Source organism: Neophocaena asiaeorientalis, unplaced genomic scaffold (assembly GCF_003031525.2).
Source record: "Neophocaena asiaeorientalis asiaeorientalis breed wild unplaced genomic scaffold, Neophocaena_asiaeorientalis_V1.1 scaffold152, whole genome shotgun sequence".
Lineage (NCBI taxonomy): Eukaryota > Metazoa > Chordata > Mammalia > Artiodactyla > Phocoenidae > Neophocaena > Neophocaena asiaeorientalis.
In genome coordinates this window covers 6,755,999-6,761,998 of record NW_020185338.1, presented here as the reverse complement: position 1 = coordinate 6,761,998, position 6,000 = coordinate 6,755,999, and positions in this window count along the sequence as shown.

Here is a 6,000-nt window from a genome sequence, read left to right as displayed (position 1 = left end):
AAGGACCTAGAAAAACTAAAGATGAATCAAATAATAATGAACAACACAATAAATGAAATTAAAAATATTCTAGATAAGATCTATAGCAGAATAACTGAGGCAGAAGAACGGATGAGTGACCTGGAAAATAAAATACTGGAAATAACTGAGAATACACATTTTTCTCAAGTGCTCATGGAACATTCTCCAGGATAGGTCATATCTCGGGTCACAAGTTAAGCCTTGGTAAATTTAGGAAAATTGAAATTGTTTCAAGTATCTTTTCTGACCACAATGCTATGAGACTAGATATCAATTACAGGAAAATATCTATAAAATATGCAAACACATGGAGGCTAAACAATACACTACTTAATAACGAAGTGATCATTGAAGAAATCAAAGAGGAAATAAAAAAAAAATACCTAGAAACAAATGACAATGGAGACATCATGACCCAAAATCTATGCGATGCAGCAAAAGGACTTCTAAGAGGGAAGTCTATAGCAATACAATCCTACCTTAAGAAACGCAAAACAGCTCGAATAAACAACTTAACCTTGCACCTCAAGCAATTAGAAAAAGAAGAACAAAAAAAACCCAAAGTTAGCAGAAGGAAAGAAATCATAAAAATCAGATCAGAAATAAATGAAAAAGAAATGAAGGAAACGATAGCAAAGATCAATAAAACTAAAAGCTGGTTCTTTGAGAAGATAAACAAAATTGATAAACCATTAGCCAGACTCATCAAGAAAAAAAGTGAGAAGACTCAAATCAATAGAATTAGAAATGCAGAAATAGAAAATATCATGAGCGATTACTACAAACAACTCTATGCCAATAAAATGGACAACCTGGAAGAAATGGACAAATTCTTAGAAACGCACAGCCTGCCAAGACTGAATTAGGAAGAAATAGAAAATATGAACAGATAAATCACAAGCACTGAAACTGAAACTGTGATTAAAAACCTTGCCACAAACAAAAGCTCAGGACTGGATGGCTTCACAGGTGAATTCTATCAAACATTTAGAGAAGAGCTAACACCTATCCTTCTCAAACTCTTCCAAAATATAGCAGAGGGAGGAACACTCCCAAACTCATTCTATGAGGCCACCATCACCTTGATACCAAAACCAGACAAGGATGTCACAAAGAAAGAAAACTACAGGCCAATGTCACTGATGAACATAGATGCAAATATCCTCAACAAAATACTAGCAAACAGAATCCAACAGCTAGATGCGAGAGGGAAGAAATATGGGAACATATGTATATGTATAACTGATTCACTTTGTTATAAAGCATAAACTAACACACCATTGTAAAGTAATTATACTCCAATAAAGATTAAAAAAAAAAAAAAACAAAAGTAATAACAGCAACAAGCTATTCTACTCTATTTCATTAGCAAAAGAAACAAAAGTCTCAATTTAATTATTGTGTCTTCTCTTACCAGTCAGGGTAACCCTATATTAAAGTACCTCTTGGACATTTGTATTTTATAATCTGTGAAACCTTGTTTCTTTTCTTTTTCTCAAGCTTTTATCTTTTGTTTTAAAATCTCTCCAAACATATTAAGGCTATTATCTCTTTGTTTCTTTTGTTACAAAATTTTCCATATTTAAATTCTAAACGCATTTATGGTTCTTTCTGAAGCAAAACAATCTTAAATTTATATATGAGGTAATTTATAGAACTTTTGTTTTGTTCCTACAAAGCCACACCTCATCCTTAAATTGGGTAAATTTCCACCTATCTTGTTTTAGTTGCTTTGGTTTCATATATTACATTTTCTCTGCAATTTACATATACTTGTGTACAGTTTATGGAACTTGTAATTAAAGGAGTTAGCAACTTAGAGTGTTATTTTTGAACAATGCTCTGCTTTCCTGCTGAATCTGCCTCCTGGTTTGTTACATAGTAAGTTCATATGGTTGTTTATTTTGTGAATATTTTAATTTGTAGTTCTGTGGGGGTTTTGTTTCCAACACTGAAATGCTTTAAATGTTATATTTTCATTATAAATGTATAAAACTGATTATAAGCAGTGTAATTGAATAAATACTAGTTGTTACACCTAAAAATGTTTCTCTGTAACCAGTAATTATTTTTCTAATCACAACTTTACATTGTCAGGTTCAAATAAAGTCACATTATATGATTTTACTAAATTTGCATAAAATCTAAAAACAGAAAAACTGGCTTATCATGTTCAATTCTCCCATCTGTGGACTTGGTATTTCTCTTCATTTTTTAAATCTTCTTTTACATCTCTCAGCAAATATATTCAGATTGCTTCAGTTCAGAAGAGTTCTTGTTATGATGACTTGCAAGCATTTTGTTGTTGCTCCTGTTATGAATGGAATTTTTTCCCACATATGTTAACTAACTGACTGTTTGTTACACAAAACATCTATCAAGTTTTGTACCTTCATTTTTTACATAGATAAAACTGAATTTATATCTTAGTTCCAATAGTTTGATTCTCTTGGATTTTCCAGGAAGAAATTCTTGTCATATACAAATACTGATAATTTTGTATTTTCCCTGATATTAACCATAAATATTATTTCAATTTCTTGTTTTATTGCTAGACAGTCCATAAGAATATTGAATAACTGTGGGTATCCTTTGTTTGATTGTAATGGGATTGCTGCTATATTTTCAAAATTACAAATGATCTTGTATGTTGACTTTAATCATTATATTGAAATGCTTTCTACCTTTTTCTCTGTCCTGGAAAAAATGGTGAAACATGGGAGTCCCATGTAACATCAAATGTTGAAAGAATGTGTCTCTAAAACTACTAATCTAGTGCTACCAAAAGGCTTATAGTTCCTTGATCAAGTTTACCTGCCTCAGTGCCTTCATTCAGCATTTTTTCTTCTGCCTAGGATCTTCTTCCCTGGTTAGTTCCTATACTTCCTTCAAAGCTAACCTCTGCATTACCTCCTCCAAGAAGCCTTCAAAGATGGTTGTTTCCCTCACCCAGTCTGAGACTAGAGCATTTCCTGCATAGGCTGAAACACCTTATAAATAGATCTAACAGTACAATTAGCACATAAATCTGAAATTGTCTGCCCATCTGCTCCTAAACCGTAGCCTCTTCAAGGGAAACCACTTCATATTATTGAGCTACAGATTCCCAGGAACAAAAATAGTGCCTGGCAAAAGATTTTTTAATTGTTTCTAGAGCAAAATGTTATTCTTATGATGATATCTTAGAATTCTGATGGTCAGTCATAGATATTATGTTCCACTTGGCATGTATTTCCATTTTAGTAATTATAATTTACCCCTCTTTATATAGCTTATATACCAAGTTTCACATTAATGGGAGAAATTTCTCTTATTTTAATACTTATAACATGCTAAAGGCTTTGGAAAAATAATCAAACCCTCATGACAAAGCAATAAAGCAAATACTATGACTTTTTTTTTTTAAGATTCCACATATAAGTGAGATCATACAGATCATGCAGTGAATCATCTATCTCTGTATGATTTATTCCACTTAGCATAATGCCCTTAAGGTCCATCCATGCTGTCACACATGGCAGGATTTCTTTCCTTTTTATGGCTAATATTCCATTGTATGTATGTGTGTGTGTGTGTGTGTGTGTGTGTATCACATCTTTAACAATTCATTTACTGATAGGCACTTAGGTTGCTTCCATACCTTGGCTATTGTAAACAATGCTACAATGAACATAAGGATGCATATATCTTTTCTAATTAGTATTTGTGTTTTCTTCAGATAAATACTCAGGAGTAGAATTGCTGGATCATATAGAAATTCTAGTTTCAGCTTTTTGAGGAAACTCCATACTGTTTTCCACAGTGGCTGCACCAATTTGCATTCTCACCAACAGAACATAAGGGTTTCCTTTTCTCCACATCTTCACCAACACTTGTTATTTGTTGTCTTTTTGATGTTGTCTACCATTTTGATAGGTGTGAGGTGATATCTCATTGTGGTTTTGGTTTGCATTTCCCTGATGATTAGTGGTGATAAGCACCTTTTTATATATGTGTTGGTCATCTGTATTTCTTCTTGGAAAAATGTCTATTCAGATCTTCTGCCCATTTTTAATAGGATTTTTTCTGCTGTTGATAAACTATGATTTTGGTTTTATAAATAAGGAAACACAGCTCAGAATGTCTTTGTGAATTAGAAAGCTTAAAGTTAAATCCAGGGTTTCTTCTGACTTCAAAGCTTGGTCCTGGAACCTCTCTGTTGTACACTCATCCACTCTAGTAAATTTTACTACCGACCAAAAGACTGTTTGGGGTTCACAGTATAAGCGAGACCAGAAATGACACTCCCAGAGTGAAGTCTAGAGAAAACCTCTTAAGTCCTTGGAATGCGAGAATTCACAAATCATGGGCAAAAACATTCATGTTAAAGATATTCTTTGGGATTATATAGAAATATCTACTGGACTCCAAGCAAAAAGCTAAAATAACACTAAATCAAGTTCATTTTTGAGCTTTACCACACAAAAGACTTTCATTTATGAGGCTAAACTATTGGCTTAAATTGTTTAAAGGAATTTCTATTTTTAAATTATCTCTTTTAATCTTAAATACATGCACAATTATTGGAATAAACTTAATTCAACTGTTTTTCCAAAGCCTACACTACAAAATTCTTATTAGATATTTTAAAACCACTATTCCAACTCTGAGAGATCCCAGATTTGTTGTGGTCATTCAGAATTGACATGATATTGGAGTTTGGGACTGTGTCACACAAAGGAAACTTGTCCCTCAAGCAATCATGCTCTGTTTTTTATCTAAATTACTAGTAGGAATGAAATTTTCTTTTTTTCAGCTGATCTTCATATTTTGATATTCATAATTTAATCTCATGTCTTCTCTGTAACTTAATTACTTTTGAAGCAAATTGAATTTTCTGCCAGTCAGTTAACTCAAAAATCCTGAAATAACCATTATTTTCCAAATTTGTTTGATTTTTCCGTTTTAAATTTGCTACTGAATAATATTTTCTAACTCCTCTAGCACCTCCTCAGCACTGGCAGAACTTTGTTGAAATTTTAAATCTTTGCTCAATAATTTTATGCCACCTCCTCTTTGTTAAAAAATGAGCATAATACTGCTCTTGAGGCCATTTCACATCATTTTACCTCTAATTCTTCTTCTGTTTTACATGTGTTATCTTTCTTACACTTCACTTCTATACTCAGACTGCATCTAATATCCTATCTACTTAGTTATTACCCTTGACCTGGCAGACAGTCCTCATAGGAACAAAAAGTTATGTCCTTCTGGATCAGATTCATATTCAATGCCAACCAGCTTTGTCTCTCTTAGTGGAGCTATGTGATAATGTTTAGCTTGGGGAAGACAAGGCTCAGGGAATGCAGGGTATCTTTAAATATGCAAAAGGATGTCATACAATAGATAAAATAGGCTCATTCCATGATTCTGGAAAGCTGATCAAGATGCAATTTAGAGGGAAGCCATTTTTATTTGATAATATGGAAGAACAATACGAGCTGTAAAAATGCAATGTGCTGCCTCTGGAAATACAACTTTCCATCACTGATGTTTTCAGCCCACTTGGAAAGACTACTTTTCAGAGACCTTTGTATTTAAGGAACAGATGAGTCTGAACAAGGCTTCTGCCCAACTCTTGTTTCTGCCTGTCTGTGTTTCACTCTCATTTTCTCTAACTGCCAATCAGATCTTCCCAGCGGTAGGGAGTATGGCTGCTGCAAGCCCAGGCATAATGATCCAGTGGAGAAAGTCTTTCCTTTCTCCCAGTGTCCATATTTCTTCCAGGTAAAGATCTCAAGCCCTGCTTGGTTCTTGAGCTCACTTCTTGAACTAGTTGTTATTGATGGTAGATAGGGCAGGTAGTACAGTTGGCTGAGACCGGTTCCATACCTGCAGCTGCTCAGGAGGGAGTGAGGCTGTGATTAAGAGGCCCCCAGGAGCATGGCTCATATAAGAAGGATGCCAGGCAGATGAAAACAACATAGACCAAAACAGAGA